The sequence below is a fragment of the Chionomys nivalis genome, chromosome 14 (assembly GCF_950005125.1).
Source record: "Chionomys nivalis chromosome 14, mChiNiv1.1, whole genome shotgun sequence".
NCBI classification, from domain to species: Eukaryota; Metazoa; Chordata; class Mammalia; order Rodentia; family Cricetidae; genus Chionomys; species Chionomys nivalis.
This window is the reverse complement of record NC_080099.1, coordinates 3347425-3367880: the sequence shown is the minus strand read 5'-3', so window position 1 is coordinate 3367880 and position 20456 is coordinate 3347425.

The window sequence follows — 20456 nt, the reverse complement described above, 5'->3', positions numbered from 1 at the left end:
ACGATGAGAATGAAGGACTAACGGCCACATACAGTCAGTCCTTCACTGACAACTCTTGTCCTTGCTCCTGTCTCCTAACTCTGAAAATAATATCTGCATCCAGGTAATCCAGGGCAGGGAGTAGTCAATGTCCCCACCAAAGGGAACCAAACACTTAAGAAGTAAAACTGACAAATCATTTCTGTAATCAGTAGTAGATGCCATTATTGGATGTTATTAGAATCACATTGAATGAGAGATAAAGTCGCATCAGGTTAATAATTATCCCTATTATTGTTTTCCTCGTGGTAGTCTGCTTCCAACACAATAGCTTAAAACTATACTACAGCCACTTAAGAACACCCAAGGACTTGATGGATGAATTATTGTGTTGGTGAATTCAGTTATTTTTATCCCATGGATTATGACCAACTGATTCGTGCTGTTCATCCTGTGAATTGTCTGCTCAGGAGGGTCGATGATGCTTCAACAACTTCCTGTCCCTGGGCTCCATCAGCTCTCTCTATAGGCTTCTGAAGCTTAGTATCTGAGGGTAAGCATTAAAGGCACCCGAGATCTCACACAGACAATGTGAGCTGGGTCTAGCTGCAGTGTGACGTGATGCTTACCTAGTCTGGAATCTCCTGGTATGAATCAGTGGATCTTGCTTTACTCAATGCTCATAAATGATATTTGGCTGTTTATGCTGCCAATGTACTGGTCTTACCTTACATTTGGATTACAAATGTAAAAACTAATAACTATTGTGTGCAGAAAGGCCTTGATACAGTTTAAGCTGATTTATTTATCTTACAGAAATGATATAAATAAACATTCAACACAAAGCAACTTGCTAAGAGAGCAATGATGGTGGCTAGGTTTTCTGGGCAAAACACCCCATGTTTGTGTATTGTTAATGAGATACAGGTAGGCACTTTTGTGGATGCCAACAGAGCACAGACTTCAAGATTGCTAATTGGCTGGCAGCTGCAAAGTGAGCCTTGCTGTTACTTTTTTCTAACTGTTTCAGGGATGTTGGCTATATTCAGACTCATTCCATCAACAAAGTAGCTATAATAGCAATATCTGAGCACCTGTACTTCTTTATCCCATATGCCCAAACATTCCAAATGTCCCAAAATCTGAAGATAAGGCACCATTATCAAAAACGACCCATGAGTAACAGTAATCAGGAAGAGAGCTGAAGGAATTTTTCAACTGTAAGGAGAAAAGACAAAGACTTTAAGGTCCTCTTGGGGTGGCATCAATAATTTAAGAATCAGGATGATGTTCAATGACTATATATTTTTTTCATCTGTAATTCACATCCTGAGCAGGAAAGGTAATAAAAAATAAGTTGGAGTATCCTTTGAGAGTCTGATTGATTAGATCATAAATAGAGAGGAAGTTTATGATACATAAAAAAGGCAAAGGGAAAAAAGCGGTGAATACCTTACCTCTGAAATTTCAAAGATGTTATTATTCAAATGGCATAGTTGGCTGGGAGATTTTTGGATGAGCTGAGAAGAGAAAAGACAGAGTGTCAGGGTGGGGTCTGGGTATGGCTCTAACTGAAACATCGTGTAGAGAGGTGAATGTCACACACCTGCCACAAATGTGACACCAGAGAGCCGTGGGTGGTTTATAGCCTGGTGTTTAGATGTGAGATTGTTGAGACATGGGAATGCACAGAGACCAAATATCATTTGCACAGATTTATGAGAGTGGGGTGCACAAGAACGGCTGCTTGCTTGGAATGGTCTTAACATCTACCGTGCAGCAAGATGAGGCCACAAGGAGATGTGTGCTCCTATTTCTGGCCTCACACATGGAGAAAAGACACTGATTTCACAGGATCTAAAACAATCTTTGAGAGCAGTGTTGCTTCAGAGAGCTTAGGTGCAGAGAAATCTGGGCGTTGAAAAGAAACTCAACTCTTGGTCCCAGAACCAATACTTCACTTTAGTGTGACTATTTGATGTCGGGATGCTTTAGATTTATTAGATTTATTTTAAATTAATTAACGAAAGTTATCACTAATCATGTGACAATGAACTCATCCTCATTTCATGTTGCTAGGAGCATCCAGCCATGGATGTATCTCAGAGACTAGGAGATGATGTATGTGATCCACATGGAAGGCGATGCAGCTGGCTCCTGGATGGCCCATTAACTCCAACTCAAATTTTTGTGACTGTCTTCATTCTCCAATTATCATGCCACAGAGAAGTTATTATATCTAATGATACTTTAATTAAAAACATTTCCCCTAACCCATACAGAGTCCTTTTTGGCATTAATACTCTGACTTTTATCTGTAACTTCTTCCGTGTAGTGGGCTGATTAAAATTTAAATTACTTATGATATAAGATTGTTTCTCAACATGTTTTTTTAATATCCTGAATGCTACAAGGTTACTTTCATATCATGAAATATTGGCCTTTGAAACGGAATGTTTCTTTCTTTATTAATACTAATATGTTTTATGAATTTGTGGTATTACACTCCATGAAGAGGATTTCCTTAGTCAAAAGTAAAATGTGCTGAATGAAAGAGAAACGTGTTACCAGAGCAACCTTCAAACAGAAAACAAAAACAAAAGCAACCAGTCCAACACGATCCCAAGTTTTGATGTGCATGTGTCAGTGAAGTACATCTTAAGTGAACTGAATCCCCATGAAAAAATAACCACAAATAAAAGTTGAAAAAGAGTAAAGAGTAAAATGGAAGAAACCAAGTGTAGAAAATGCAGGAGTCTTATTTTAAGTTATAATACTCCTCGTTGGCAGTGGTTCTCTTTGCAGGCTTAAATACAAGACTTCTTATGTGGGATTCTCTTCTCTCTTTTGTAAACAGTGGTAAAACTCTGCGGTCGTGGTGCTGGTGAAGCCTGTACGGCTGTCTCCAGTGTGACTGTTCTGTGAGCCTGGTGTATGGTCGTTGCAGGAATTTTAGCACTGGTCTTCACATGTAGACTTCAGAGCAAAGTGGAAAGAGGAGATCCCTGTGCAGACCAGGTGGGCTCAGCACACGCACATATGAGTTACGGTGATTTGGACTTACAGATGACTTACATGTAAAATTTATAACGGGATATTGGCTCATTTAAAATTTACAAAGTCAAAAGATGTGATTTTTGCTAAGGTAGCTTCCTTGAAGCCTTATCTTAATATTTAGTGGATTTAAGGAATACTATTTTCTGAGGCAAGTAATTGTTACCGTAAAGATACATTCTTCAACAAAGAACATTTGTTTTCATTGGCCCTCAGAGAATGGGTTTTTATTATGATAATAAAAACACCATAGCAATAAAACATAAAAATAGAAGCACTTACAAACTACAAAGGAATTTGAAACTATATTAAATGTATTGTCAATTTTATTTTTGTAACCACAAATGAGAATTTCAAAATATGAACTATGTAGAATTACCTAGTTAGCAAAAGATAGGCCGGACAATAACATTACAACCTTCTACCTGTCAATCAAATGCTGTCTGTAATAGGTAAAAACAGAGCAATAGCATCCAAAGCTATTTTCAAAATATTTTAAATAATTTATTATAATGTTCTGTTACTGTATTTTAAAAGAAATTTTTATACAACTTAAAAATAATTCATTTTTGATGGAAGTATAGAAACCATCCTGAGTGAGGTAACCCAGACCTAGGAAGATGAGCATGGTATGTACCCACTCATAGATGAGTACTAGCTGTAAAGCAAAGGATAAGGAGAGAACCTATAATCCATGACCCCAAAGAAACTAAGTAACAAGGAGAACCCTAAGAGAAACATACATAGATCCTCCAGGAAGGGGAAATAGATAAGATCTCTTGAGAAAAGTGGGAGCAGGCAGATGGGAGGAGAAGGGAAGGAAGATGAGGGGGGAGGAGGGATGAAGGGGAGCTGGAAGGAGAACTAGAGGGAACTGGATGGTCAAGATGGGGGAAAGACAGAGACAGAGAAGAAGGAAAGAGATATCAGGATTGAAGGAGCCATTATGGGGCTAGCAAGAAACCTGGTACTAGAGGAATTCCCAGGAATTTGCAAGGATGACCCCTGCTAAGAGCCGAAGCAATAGTGAAGAGGGTGCCTGACATGGCCTTTTCCTTGTAGTCAGATTGATGATTGTCTTAAATATCACCATAGAATATACATCCATCAACTGATGGAAGCAGATGCAGAGAGCCACAGTGGAGCATTGGACTGAGCTCCCAAAGCCTAGTTGAAGAAAGGGAGGAGTAAGAGTATGAACAAACAGGTCAAGACCATGATGGGGATACCCACTGACACAGCTTCTGAACTAATGGAAGTTTTCCAACTCTGGTCTGACAATGAGGGAACCAGCATAGGACAAAACTAGGTCCTCTGAACGCGGGTGGCAGTTGTATGGCAGGGAAAGACTGTGGGACCACCTGGCAGTGAAACCAGGATTTATCCACAGTGCTTGTTCTGGGTTTTTGGGAACCCATTATTTTCTGGAGGGATACCTTGCTCAGCCTAGATATAAGGGGAAGGGCCTTGGTCCTGCCTCAAAGCAATGTGCTTGACTTTGGTATCTTCCTATGCGAAACCTTACCCACTCTGAGTGGTAAGATGGGTGGTGGTGGGGAAGGTGGAGGGAGCAGGAGGAGGGGAGAGAGTGGGAAATGGTTTTGGCATGTAAAATGAGAAAAGATAGTTTTTATAAATAAATTAAAAAACAAAATTTAATTCATTTTAAAAACATCTCATTTTAAATTTGTAAAATTTGTATTAGTTGAGTGTAATTATTTCTTGGAACCTACACTGTCTAGCAACTTGCAAAACTCATTCGACTTTCAGAAAATTTAATCCAGGAAGATAATTTACAATAAAGCTAAGTGCTATAAACATTTATTTTTGTCTCACAACAGCTTATATTTTGCAATAATGAATTGTTTTAATCAAGTGTGAAACTCACTATAAATTTTGATTTTTCTCTAGTTTGCTGGATTTCCATAAATTTATTTTTCAAATTTATATAATATTTTAAAGTTTGGTATAAAACCTTGTAGTACCACATAACTGTGCGATATTATTGCTATTCTGGGAAAGAGAGCAACTTTACAAAAAATGGGCCAGAACCCTTAAATATGAAAGTAATGGCTACTAATTAACTTTTTAAAATAAATAAGTTTAAAATTTGTATATGGTATTTAAGTCCTTTCTGATGTATGTTGAAATGAAGCAGTTGTTTTTGAAGCCTCCCCCAATGGAAATCTGTGAAAGCTAAATACGACCTTGGGTTGTCTACATACTCTGTGCCTGCCAGGCCTCTACCTCTGGAAACACTCTCTCCACCCACACAGCATCCTCATCTGCAGAGCTTTCAAAGTCTTAGGAAAAGCCAACCGTTCCTGTGTTGTGGGCAGTTCCTCCAGAGAAGCCTGATTGCTCCTGTCTTTTCTGTCTCTCCTACTCCTTCATCGTCATTATCCTTCTGCCATGGCTCTTCTCTTCATCTTCCTTTGAGTGGTTCTTCCTTTATGACTTTCAACAGAAAATGGTCAACACGATTGAAAAGTAGTTCTGGAGTTCTTGAAAACAGAAATGTTTGTTGTAAATGGCGGTGGAGGTAGAAGCACCAATCTGGAGCTCTGTGGGGAAACGCTTCTCGATGTGGGGGTCATCGGATAATTCACTAGGTTAACCAAGACACCTTTGTTACACCAGATTTGAACATCAGTAATATAAGGCTATACCCAAAAATTTTTCTAACAGCATGTTTTTAAATTATACCTTTATTAATATATACAAAGGTCATATATGCAGGAGTGTATCACTACAGCCCAAAAAGTACAGAAGTCTTCTGTAGATAAAATATAAGTTTTATAAATGTGGTAAATATCGCCAAAGCTTTGTAGAGACTTGTCTTCATGCTTGATGGGATAATGGGATAATTTCAACAATCACAAGCTATTCTTAGTTTATGGTATCTTGAATGCTACAGTTCTCTACCTGTTAATAGTCTTGAGTTCTAATCACATTTCTTTAAGTGGTCCTGTTTATGTTTAGTTTCCGTTGGATAGAAACCAACTAGCAGTTGTTTTAACTTCCTTATAAAACCCATAGAAAATTTCATTAAATGCCTTGGATCAGATCTGCCATTTCTATGTTTTTTTAAGCCTGAAAATCAGAAAGGTGTGTGAGTTATGACGCAGCTGCTCCCCATGAGAGCTGATGAGTGATGAGTTGTTCTTAGGATTCCTGGTAGAGTTTCTGTCCTGCCTGGCATCTCTATTTTGCTCATTTTCTGTGGTCGCTTTTAGGATTCAGTTCTAGCATTACTCACTTCGAAGGGATGAGTGTGATTAGTGTGGCGTCACAAGGTATTAAATCCTTTTTCAGTGATTGCTCCTAAATTATAAACTTTAAGAAAGCAAGAAAAACTGGGCGGTCGTGGCGCACGCCTTTAATCCCAGCACTCGGGAGGCAGAGGCAGGCGGATCTCTGTGAGTTCGAGGCCAGCCTGGTCTACAAGAGCTAGTTCCAGGACAGAAACCAAAAGCTACGGAGAAACTCTGTCTCAAAAATCAAAAAAAAAAAAAAAAAAAAAAAAAAAAAAGCAAGAAAATATGATGACTGAACGTGGGGATGGCCTAGGCATGTTGCCTTCCCTGGAGACCTCCTGTAACATGGGTAATGTGACATCAGTATACACAGGACAAGGGATCAGATGCATGGGTATCAGTCAGGGCTCTGTGATGAAAGAAACCTAACTAATGTGAGTCTTAGGATTCAGATAAATTACATCCAGGTTTATGGCTTCTTTCTCGTGACTTATTGAGTAAACTGGGCTCTCTGAACTGCAAATGATACATCAGTCTATTTCCCCGTTTCCAAACCAGAAAAATATGGGTGTCCAAGGCATAAAAAGAAGCTGAGAATTTAGTGGGAACACTGGAGACAGCTGGAGAGAAAATAATGGAGATAACTTCAAAGGTGGGGAAAAAAATAGTTGCAAACTCTCTCCTACATTCCAGCCCTTGGAAATTCAGTATCATTTTTAGGTAGCCTGGAGCAACGAACCAACTGATGTTCAAATTAAAAATCTGCAACATGTGTATACCATCAAGCTTTGTAAGTCAGTGTGGCTGTCGTGTTTTTATTTTTTAAATTTAAATGTATCAAACATTGTTAAAGTAGGGAACATTATTTTAAAAGACAACAAGGCAGATGTTTTATTGGAGCTACAAAATTTACTCTAAATTCCCTTTGACTGCTGTTTCAAATACTATCTAGCTTCCTAGTCAGCAAACAGATTCTAAAACATAATATTCCCAAAGAAATAATATGGAGAGTTGTGCTTAATTCACTTGCGGTTTCAAAGGCAGCAAAAAAAAAAAAAAAAAAAAAATGCAAGCTGTATCAATGGACAAGATGAAGCACATGAATATCCGATGACTTCGAAAGCATCTACTGTGAATTCATTGATAATACAATTGGGAAATATATCCTTACTTTGTGAATGATAATTTATAAAGCACAAACCAATATTTTGGGTATAAGCTTTTTAATGATGTAAATTGTGTAATATGTATGCAAAATTTTTATACCCTCAAATTTGATGTTTAAATAATTACTTTTTTTACTTTTGATACATCTAAATTGCATTTTAAAATAGATTCTTGTCTTTATTCAAGGCAATTTTCATGCTAATTAGTATTTTTTCATTCTTTTCGTATGCGTATATTAACACAGTATCTGGCTATTTATCTCTATAAGCTGCATATGAAAATATTTTAAAAGCTAAGAATAGCCAGTCAGCATTCTAGCATGGAGGGGGAAAAGAATTCATGAGGATTCACATTGAACCTAAGAACTCTGGGAAATTGATGCCTTCTTGGAGAGAAAGAGTCAGTTTACTTAAAGCATGTGGCTCCTGGCAACAAAGTGTGCTACAGTGGATCAATCCACACCAGGAATATACTCACAGCAAAAACTGCTCTCGATATGTTATTTTAAAAAAAGAAATAAAAAATAAATGAAGTGGGTAAGGGTAGGAATGATTCTGTAAGAAGTTGGGGGAAATGTTAAGGATAAATATGATCAAAATACATTTTATGAAATATTCAAAATACTAATAAAGTAAATTAAAAACTTAAAAAATGGTTGAGTAATTTTCAAATTTAGTGTTGAAGGAAGAATTGTTTAATACATGTTAAGCATAATTTTGGAGGCTGGGTATATAGCTTAGCAATAGTCTGTTCTCCTGATATGTTCTCCTGGGCTCCAACCCAACCATCATTACTACACACATATAAATGTTATTTATATAAGAGTTTGCTACATAAATAACACTCAGTTAACAGTTGGTTCCAGTTACTTGAATATTAATAATGATATTTATTAACAACCTGGCGAAATTGATCCTTATGTAAAATGATACATAGAACACTCCTCCGTAATACAGGCAGATGTAAAATTATATATGAAAACCTTAATTTTATTTCCTTAGTTCCATAAAAATATCTATCTATCTATCTATCTATCTATCTATCTATCTATCTATCTATATTTCTATGTGTATGCAAGCTTTGTTTGCAAGTATGTATCATGTGCATGCTGCAGGCCTGTGATATCAGAAAGGGATGATGGCTCTCCTAGAACTGGAGTTATAGACAGTTGTGAATCACCATGTAGGTGCTGGCAAAATACATGGGTCTTCTAGCCATTTTTCCTTCTGAGACATCTCTCCAGCTCCACATACCTAAATTTTAAAAGGAGTGGAAATTGTCCAGGCATAGTAGTGGATACCAGAGCTTATATATACAGAACTGGGTGTGCAGCTGGTACCGTGAGTGACTCAGCCATGCGTGCGTGTCACCATACCCACTGGCTGGCACTTCCTACTCCAACCTGTCTCCTTCCTCTGAAGAATTTGGTTGCATCCCAATAACTGCTCATTCTCTTAACGTAAATATGTGAGAGTCCTGAGCAATGTCAAAAGCTAGCAATATAAACAGAAATTATAAGCATGGACAGACGCTGCAGTGGTAGAGAAGGCAATGATGCTGTGGAAGCGTCTGACTAGCCATTTCCTCCGTGTGTCTTAGGGGAAGGCATGCTCCATTCATCTGATTGTTACTGTGCCTTGGGTGAGTCCAGATGAGGATGCAGCTATGTCTGTGTCTATGCTGACTGGCTGCTGCTCCTGGACTGCTCTCTACAATAAGACCACCAATATTCTCAATAGATCACTCATTTCCAAGGTAGTGATAAAATGTTATAAAATTCTTTAAAGATTGATCATATATCATAGGTTTAATATTTGGTGTATGCTTCATATGTTGTTATGTTTTATATTTATTTTACACACATTTAATAGAAATGCTAGCCTTCCTCAAACCTTTGGGAGTTCCAATGGGTTATGTCGTGAGAGTTTAGAAGACCGTTGGGGGTTCCGATAGGTTATGTCATGAGAGTCTGAAGACTCTTTTTAAGCATTCAGGATAAGTATCTGACAGGAGACAGGAACTACTATGTTCTGATTGGGATACAGCGTCTGAGACACTTCCCTGTGTTTTTGCTCCTTATACCAGTTCTTTGGAGCAGGCACATTTACCTGCAATTTTATGAGATGGGAGGCAGAGATATCAAAGAATTGCAACAGCTGGGGGATACTGTTAGCTGCGTGGGAATGGCAGTGCAGGGTTTGGATTAGCTTTCTTCTACTGCAGGGCCTGGAGGATTTCTTTATTCCCTTTAATGTACTGCTTAGGAAGTACTGGGTGCATTCAAAGACCTGGTTAGTGAACTCTTGTTACTTTTCTGACCTTTGGTCTTGCTATAAATTTCTAAACCTGAATGACCATTGCGAATCTGAACGAAAGGATGCTTTCTACACACCTAAACACAGATCTCTGTTACATGCTAAGTTCTTCTGGCTTTTGTTATTTGAGGTATCTTGTGTGTATTTGTGTGTGTGTATACATATTCATGTGTATGTGTGTTCATGTGTGTACGTGTATGCATGTATATGCATATATATGAGTGGTGGAGACATATTGCATGTCCTTATGTTCCTATTGTGAAGGAGATGAAAGGTATAGAGGGACAAACCGCCACAATCTGAGAATCAGCACTTTTCTGCTACTGTCCCACAAAGCTTGGTTCTGCAAGCTGATCTGGAGGCCATGGAATGGCAGACACAGAAACAAATGTGCACAAAAACAGAGGTCATGAGGAACGTGTACACTCGGATGGAGCAGCTTCGGATGCGGCAGAACAACTCGAATGCTGGTGAGATTATGAGCTATAGCACAGAGGGAGGGTCAAGTATTCTAGGGAGGAAGTGTCTTAGATGAGCAATCTCATGTTGTAAATATTCAAGGAGAGAAAGTTGAACTTGCTAGTTTTTGCATACCCTGGATGACCATTTGTAAACACTTGGACCAAAAAAGGCTTTGTTTGTCTGAATTTGACCCTGGGGGAAAGGGTTTGGCAGTTGAGGCCTTGGTCCTTGACATGGCTATGCCTGTATCAACAATACACATTCTCACTACTCTTCGTGCAGTCACCAAAGGTCCCTCTATTCTGTGCATTGACTAAGGGCTTCCTCGGGTCCTGACATTTTTCAGGACTCTGAGTTGAAAGCCTCATCTTGACCCATTCAGTACATTGTTTCCATGTAGCGTGACTCCTGTAAATATCTTCTTTGATGTAAATTACAGCCTGACCATTGTCCTGAAGTGTCTCTCATATCTGATACCTAAGCTGATATTTGGTAAGTTTGACATTAGCTTTTCTTCTCCCTTTCTCAAGACGTTTCTCTCCATACTTGTTATCCACAAGGTGAGAGGCAGTTTGGAAAGGTGACAAGTCTATAAACTCAAAGGCACTTATGGTCGAGGCTTGAATGTTAGACTTCTATTTCTGCCATATTCTCTAAATCTCAGGACAAGATGGCAATCTAGAAACATGAGCACAAGCCTTCACAGAAGTAATTGTAAAGAATATGTAATCATTTATAATCTACCATGAATATAAAACCTATTATCAATGAGTGATTCAGTAAACAATAACACAAAAGATGCCATAGTTTCCACAAAGTCTTGCACTCTCCTATCCCCAGTGATTTTACACATATTTGCTTGTGTAAGCATGTGTCATTTTGTTCAGGTAAGCTCCACCTACCTAAGCAACTATTTAGAGAACTTTTCCAGTATTGAGTGCTCAGCTGAAAGCAGAAAGGGTCCAATTTTGACATTGTCTGCTGAGAGTAGATGCTATAATTCCTCCTTTTCCATAAAGGAGACAATTGACGCATCAGCTGGGGTATGGTACTTTTTCTGTGTAGCTTGATACCTGATAAATAAAGATGCATATTATTTATTTATATCTCTACAAAATGCAAAATGCATGGATCCTAGCAGTGCTTCTTTTGTTGCTTAAAGCAGGTAAACAAGTGATCTCTAATTTTAGATACAGCTCCAGTATGGACACTGGATACTATCAAAGAGATTATTGCTCTACAGTCAGCACCTAATGCAATATGCAAAGTCTGCAGCAGAGGAACTAGGGAAGAGTGACACTGAGAAATCAATGTTATTTTTCAATGTAGCTGATCTAAAGCAAAACATTGAATTAGAAGACAAAATGCTTCGTGGGCATTGTTCTGCTCCTGGTAGATGGATCACACTCCAATGGATGGCCAGATGAGTAATTCTCATTAAACTATATATGAATATTTATACTCAGACTTACATATATTATAAAGATCTTTATGTAGTTAATAGCATGAATCCTTACTGTTGACTTCTTCAGACAACCTTACTGTTGGTTTACCCTCTTTTTTCTTCTGTTTTTGTCTCATGTCCTTCTCCCTAATCAGAGTCCTGGACCCATTTTTCTCATTTACCTCTTGAGATCATGTGTTTGCTGCTGTTCACATATCTATTTCTCCTTCCCACTCACTATAATTCCCTTTCCCACATTTTCCTGGTTTGTGTAGTAGCTCCAGGCTGTATACTAACATCTGAAGATTTGGAGCTGGGAAAGTTGGATGTTAGAGAACATGCTTCATCTTTCTGTATCTGGGTTACTTCACTCAATATGATCCTTTCTAGTCCCATTCAACACAAAGTTCATGATTTCATTTTTTAACAGCTGAACATATTCCATAATGTATGTGTATCACATTTACTTTATCCATTTGTCAGATTAAGATTTTGGGGTGTTTCAATTTCCTAGCAATTGTTATAAGAGTGGCAATGAACAAAACTGAGTATCTGTGAAGTAGGTTGTCTTATCCTTTGGGGATATGTCAAGGAGTGGTACCATAGTTTCTATGGCAACTGGTTTAGAGACAGTTTTCAGATAAGGTCAGTCCTCCAGGCCCAGGGACATTCTCCAGATAAGGGCAGGTAGAGAGTAAGAAATCTTGCTGGAGGGAGGGCTAGGCTACGAGAAGGCTGTGGCTTCATATCAGCCAGTAATGCCTTCTAATATTTCTAGAAACAAAATTTTGTAGAACTCAAAAAGATTTTGTCACTTTCATTAAATGGGATAATTTTAACTTTTTTTCTAATAAAGTTTCTAATCTGATAGATGGATTATTCTTTAATAACTTAAAATCTCACAAGTAGCATGGTAATTCCATTTTTACTACCTATCCAATGACAATTATCAGTTAAGCATTTTATAAGAAATGATGTTCATTGGCCAGGTAACATTTGTCAAATAATCACAAGGTTCCATAGCAACACATTTTCTCTCTTGGTTTCTTTAGTTGCCCAGATGTATCTCAAATAATCCCGTGGGGCGGATGACATTAGCTGATGATGTTAACGGATGATGTTAGAACAAGCTCTTATGCTGCTACCTATTCTTCATCTTCCCACGACTTCTAAGAAAAACCCTGCGCCTCTCTACACAGTCTATCAGGCATGTTCTTCTCCAAGGCATCAGAAAGATGAACAAAGTGCACCCTTGAGGGTGAGCATTCAGAGCAGTTGACCCATCTCTGGGAAGGAGATGAGGGAGAAGAGAACGCACAGATGGAGAATGTGTATCCAGATTGTTTCATGCTTTTATATCTTGAAGAAGCATAACAATTTTTATACGAATCTTTTTAAAAATCAGTATTTTTACATAATTGTCATAATTGTTTCTTATTGAAACAGAGACTCAGCTCAGGCTATCCTCAAACTCGTTACATAGTTAGGGCTTACCTTAAATTCCTTCTTCTTGCTTTTCAACCTGGAATTACAGGTATGAATCATCATCATGCTTAATTTTAAAACCATTAACTTTTATATCAGATTCCATAATTAAACTCTTAAATATCTTATGGCTAAAGAAGTGATATCAACCATGAAGACTGATTACATTATATAACAAGTAATTTTCATTTGGTTTGAGCATTCTGGTTATCTCACATGATGTTTACCAAAAACATCATTGATTGAAATGAATAAATGAAATATAAGTAGAGAAATATAGGTAGAGCACTGTTTAGGTATATTAAGATGGGAATACAGAAATGTACTGGTGAAGTTGATTAGTATGAAAATCCTAAAACTGAAGCTATCTGCATTGAATTATTGCCTCCCTGTCCACTAAAGTAGGACACAGTCCCTTTTTTTAGGAACCTACTGCACTGTCACTATTACTTGCTAGCGATGCAGCTTCTCAAACATACAGTCTTTGTGCCTCTCCAATGTACCCATTTTCAGAGCTCTGGCCTTGGAGCTGGCATCTTCCCCTTCATTTCCATCTGCCAGGCTTTTTGATCATTCTCTTTATTGTGTTTATTAAGTAAGTTGTAAGTTTCAAACAAGGTCATGATAGATAAGACAAGGAGACTCCTGTAAATGTCACCTCATGTTTTCTACTCTAATTAACTCAAGGGATTAAGAGTAGAGTGAGATAATTCAAGCAGTTTGTATAAAATATACAGTGTATTATTTTTGTGAAGTTCAAGAATCTTCTTAACAATACAAAGAAAAATCTTCACCTAGCAGATGTTATTATTGCTAGTGTTCTGTGTGGACATATTGTATATGTGGATATACACATATGTGGATGCCACTTAACATATGTGGAGGCCAGAGAACATCTTTATGGGATTATGACTCTTTTTCCACCTTTAAATGGGATTTGTATTGAACTTATGTAACAAGACTTGTGTGGGAAGGGCCTTTATCTGATGAGCCACATTGCCAGTTCTTGTTAATACATATATATTTGTTTAAACATGTCTATGCATATATATGTGTGCACACACATATACACACTCAAGTCACAATTTTAAGCTTTTCCTCAGCAGGACTACTAGATCAATTTTAGTTGAGATCATAAAACAGGTAACCATTTTCTACAATTGAAAATGTTATCATTTATCTTCTAATTAGAAAAAACCCTCATTTAATTTAACATAACTAGAGGACTTTATATTCAATATCAGAATTTTTCATTCTATATTTCTTTATGTGAGTATTGACTTTTGGCAATAGATATAACCTACACATATATATGACTGAATGCTATAGAATAAAAGGAAAAGTTATTCTATAAAGAATTTGATGGGAAATTTCATCCAAAACACAAAATATTTCGAGCTGTTTTGTCTTTATTTGTATTCTAACTAGAAATTTTAAAGCCAAATAAAACACATGTATCCCCCTAAAATACCATGCATATCCCTTAGTGTAAATAACATTAAAGACCTTTAAAGACATATGGAAACCCAACTGCTATAGAAGTTTCAAGTGAGATATAAGTAGACATAGTCAAGATATAGATAAACAGAGTTAAAACTTAATTCCCCCATAAGAGGAAAGCAGTATATCTGCAAAGCCTAACAAATCAAAAGTCCAGAGATAGTAATAGGTTACTTCTTTTGGTCTTGTTGGTCAAAATGTTCCGTAGGCCCACAGAAATTGCAGGATATTGTTATTATTCTTGGTTACCCACCAGAACTTGACAGTAAGAAACCAACACATGCTTGGGTCAGAACATGGAGAAATCCAGCCAGTACTGTAAGTTCATCCCCAAAGAGTAGGTTTCATAGTTCTGAAAGATGCTATGAAAACTACTGGAAAGGAAAAGTAAACATTAATCATACCCAGTTATGAAGCCAGTGAGCTTCAATAATGACTGACCTGGCCAGATATACCCATTGATACAATCAGTGTGACATAAACTCCATGGAAATAACAAACAAATTCTTGATTGGATTTAAAGCCCACTCCACAAGATGAAACACATTTCTGGCATCCTTATCAGGCCAAGGAGTTGTGGTTTGAAAGGTAGTCGGCCAAAGAAGAGAGCTAATATACTATTGTGCTAAAATGACCATAGTGACAAAGTGACTCCTATTACTCTCAGATTTGTTCATCTCTCAGTCCTCATCTGAAGACCTTCTGTTTGTAGTCAATGGTAACTAACATCTGTCAGTGATGACCCACAACTGTCAAAAGTGCAGAGAACCTGAGACTGAAGAATTCTTACTCCTAAATGGCTCATATGTATGACATGTTCTCTCCCAATCCCCAATGATCATCGCAAAGAGGGAGCAAAAGGAGTAGAGGAGCCAGAGTGGTAGATGAGTACAAGGAAACATTATTTTTTGGACACAGCAATGAAACTGCATATATGATCACAAAACAGCTGTAACAGAATGAATAAGACCTGTTTAAGTCCAAGGGCGACCAAACCCAAGTATGGAGAGGGGAGTCAGGCACAAAAATACTACCTGATAGTTGTTGAGAGAAGGAGAAATAGTTTTCTCTAAGATTGTAGCTCTTTGAAAGGTAACCATGACCCAGTGCAAGGCCACACATAGAAGAATATTGTAGAAACACAGATTCATCTTGAAGTTTAAAACAAACAAACAAAAACAGGACACAAAATTGGTTGGTAAAGAAAAGTGGTATAGATATGGGAAGTGTTTGGGGAAGTACAACGAATATGATCAAAACATACATCAAACTTTAGAAGAACCATCAAAAATAAAAAATAGAAATATGAAATCTAATAGACTGTATTTCAGGGGAAGAAGCTTCCTGGAAACTTGAGATAATTTACAGCATAGGTTTTACTTTAGCAAGTCACTGATAGACCAATAGTCTTTCTTGGATGTCATTTTGTCCTTTGTACTTTTGTAAGCAAAAAATTTAAAAAAAAAAATTCAAGCCTCTTCTGATGGTTTGTTTACAAGGTAGAAATTTCAAAAACAAATATCTTTGAAAATGCATAGCAAAATAAATAAAATACACACTCATATATTTTATATGTTTACAGTTTTAAAATGCACATTTATGTATCTTCATTTTGTGGGTATTTAAATACTGTGCAACGTGTGTTACTCATACCATAGGTTTTACAATACACTTAAACGTTTGTGGCTCAAAGTATTGAAAAAATTCACCTATCTCATTTACAACTTATTACTTATCATACTCTTCTTATTCTCTAAAAATGTTAAGAGTGGAGGCTAGAGACATGGTTCAACTATTAAGAGGAGCAGCTGCTATTCTATAGGACATAGGTAATTAAGAAAATGACCCACTGACATAGCCACAGTCTGATCTGATGGAGACCAACTCCTCGGGTTAATTTCCTCTATTTGAGTATGTCCTGGTCTGTATTAAGTTGATAAAAACCAAGTAAAACAATAGTTATGTCGATGATGAGGTAAGGAAAATAGAATTTCTGTTACTCATTTAAAAAAAGAATACTTTTTCTTAAGGAGAATTATGCCCCTAATGCCAACAGGGCATCATATGCAGTCACGGCCAGTTGTGAATTAAATCGGGAATGTAGACCAATATCTGTACCTTGATAAGTTCTGAAGGAGGAAGATAGCATCGCTATGCATCAGACAAGAGGAAGTTGTATGTGCTGTGGAGATGGAACAAGGAATAAAACGTTTGCTGACCAAGCGTGAGGTCCTGAATTTGGATCCCCAGTAGCCATTTAAAATCCATGTGTGGCAGTGTGTGCCTGTAACTTGTACAAGGGGAAACAGAGGAGGATCTTGGAAGATCTCTTGACCTGCTAATTCAGCAAACTCCAGGTTCAGCAAGAGAACCCTGTCTCAAAAATAATGTGGACAACAAGTTGACAAACACCACCATATATAAATCTCTGCCCACCACACCTGCCTGCATGGAAAAAGTGTTCCCTAACACATTTACACAGCCAGATATACACAAACATGCACACACACACATTAAACGTTTCTGTTTTCCTAATCCTATCTCTCTCTCTCTCTTTCTCTCTCTCTCTCTCTCTCATCTGTCATTTGATACTAGCAAACTTGTGTCAATATGATGGAGAAAATTTTAATGAATATAAAATGTATAGGAAGCTGAAGAAATTGATTTAGAAGACAGTTATTGTTAAATTATAGGTTTGAGATAAAATAACAAAGATATTTTAGAATAAGATTAAATAAACATAAAATAATCAAATATATATATATTTCCCAGGGTCATGTTGCTATATTGTCCTCTATCTTTATATATGATGCTTTCTTAAAACCTGTTAACCTACATGTTTATCTTTGGTCTCTTTAGACTTCATCTGTGACTCTGGAGCAGTAGGAAGTTATTATTGTTAGATAATTACCTTTAGCTGAACACATTGAGGTATTTTTGGATTCCAGAGTGCCTTTTGTACCACCAGCTGAGTCATATTACTGAATTGCTGGGGTTAAATTCTGCCTGTAAGGATATCAGTGGAACTTTGCTTTCTCTATACTGCAGATGTAACTGGAGACATGTTGTGCAGTTTTACCTAGTTGGAATTTGGTTGTTTTGAGTGCCCCTCTAAAGAACACGGTCCATGGTGGTAGAGACACACAGAGAAAAGGCCACTAGTCAAAAGTACAGTCTGGAGTGACACACTTGCAAATTCAGAAATACTGAGACCAGTGGGAGCTATAAGAATCTGGAAGAAGTAAGGAGAGAGCCTCTTCTTTACCTTTTGCAGAGAGCATAGCTCTGCACCATCTAGAATGTAGACTTCTATCAGACCCACAAGACTGAATTTCTGAGTCTGTAGGCAGCCCAGCTGAAAACTGATGCCTCAGCAAGAGTGAAGGAAATTGCAGCGGTGATGTGAGCCAAGGTCATCAATTAGCTTTATCTTCCCTTAAATATTGCTTTAAAATAAAATTATTAGAGGTACAATGATATAATATAATTAACAGAATTGGCTTTAAGTAATTTTAGGTTTTGCTATCAAAGTGACCTCTCTGGGTCAAATAAAACTCCAAAGGTCAGTCATCAGGAAGCCAACGTTAACATAATCAGCAGAGTGATGATGAGAAAGAAACAATAATTGAATACAATTTTGTAGAAATTAGTGCAATACTTTCTCCATCTACATCTTCCCACTACTTTTGTATATAGTATTTAGTTAAGTGTTTGAAATATATCAAGTTCAACAGACATCTTTTTCTGAATTAAAATAAACAAAAGATTAATCCAAGAGCAATTAAGTAAGCACACATGCCCTATATTTTCAACAAATTGAACTAATAAATACTGTCATCTTATATAATGAGGGCATTTAAAATTTACTCAGAAATTTTTAATATAATATATTTCAATGAGATGTAGTCATTATATTGTTCAATAACTCTATTATTTTAAAGTTTGTATCCAGTGACCAACATCTTTTCAGCATTAACTCCTTCCTCAACTCTGGGGATTACCATTCTAATCTTCACCTTCAGAAAATCAAAATTTTAGATGTCACATCTAAATGAGCATTTATGTTTGGTTTATGCAACTGAAAAAATATTTCTCAGTTTCAGTTACACAGCTCAAATGTCAGAATTGCATTTAATTAATTTTATTGATTTTTATTGAGCTCTATATTTTTCTCTTCTCCCCTCCCTGCCTCTCCCCAGCCCTTCAACCCTTCCCTTAGGTCCCAATGCTCCCAATTTACTCAGGAGATCTTGCCTTTTTCTACTTCCCATGTATATTAGATATATGCATGTGTCTATTAGTGTCTTCATTGTTGTCTAAATTCTCTGGGATTGTGATTTGTAGGCTGGTTTTCTTTGCTTTATGATTAAAAGCCACTTATGAGTGAGTATATGTGATAATTGTCTTTCTGTATCTGGGTTACCTACTCAAACTGATGTTTTCTAGCTCCAGCCATTTTCCTACAAAATTCAATCACGATGTCATTATTTTTTTCTGCTGTGTAGTACTCCATTGTGTACCACATTTTCCTTATCCATTCTTCGATCAAGGGGCGTTTAGGTTGTTTCCAGGTTCTGGCTATGACAAATAATGCTGCTATGAACATAGTTGAGCAGATGTCCTTATGGCACAATTGAGCATTCTTTGTATATATACACAAAAGTGGTATTACTAGGTCTTGAGGAAGGTTGTTTACTAATTTTCTGAGAAGTTGCCACACTGATATCCAAAGGGGCTGTACCAGCTTGCATTCCCACCAGCAATGCAGAAGTGTTCTCTTACCCCACAACCTCTCCAGCATAAGTTGTCATCAGTGTTTTTGATCTTCGCCATTTTTACAGGTATAAGATGGAATCTCAGAGTTGTTTTGATTTGCATTTCTCTGATGACCAAGGATGTTGAATATTTCCATAAGTGTCTTTCAGCCATTTTTGATTCTTCTGTTGAGAGTTCTCTGTTTAGGTCTGTACTCCATTTTTTATTGCATTACTTGTTCTTTTGATTACCAATTTCTTGAGTTCTTTGAATATTTTATGTGTATTAGTATTATCCTTGTATGCATGTGGACCACATATGTGCCTGGTACCACAGAGGTCAGAGGAGGTTTTGGGATCCCCTAGAACTACAGTTAGGGGTATTTGTGAACCATTGTATAGAGGCTGGGAACCATATACTGGTCTTCATAGCAACAAGTGCTATTAACTGCTGAGCTGTCTTTCCAGCTCTAGAATTCTCTTTTTTCCAAGGTTGAAAATCCTTCTATTCTGTGTATGATGGTTTCTTTATCATTTATCCTTCAGTTGATGCTTTGATCCTCTGTCTTGGCTACTGTGTAGTGGTACAATGTGTACAGAAGTGCAGATTTTTTTTGACACAGATTCCATTCAGATGAACTTCAAGTTTTTTCCTGGGCCGTAAGTGTACATTTCGGGAACCTCAGTACTAGTTTCAGGAATGGCTCTATCACTTTATCGTTCCCCAAGTATTCAAGGAAGCCTCCTCTTAAAAAAATACCTACACTTATACTTGTTACCTTTCATCATTTTGGCAAATATATATATATATATATATTTATATTATATGTATATTGGCAAATATACATATATATTCACACATATACACTTTGTGGTATAATTTGCATTTTCTATGGATATGTAATGTTATTCTGGTGTATAGATCCTTCACTGAAAAGATCCATAAGTGTTTATAGGTATTATTTTATAGTTGTTGATATAGAAATTATTTTCAGAATTTCTTTTTGCTTAGTTAATTGCTAACATATATACATGATAC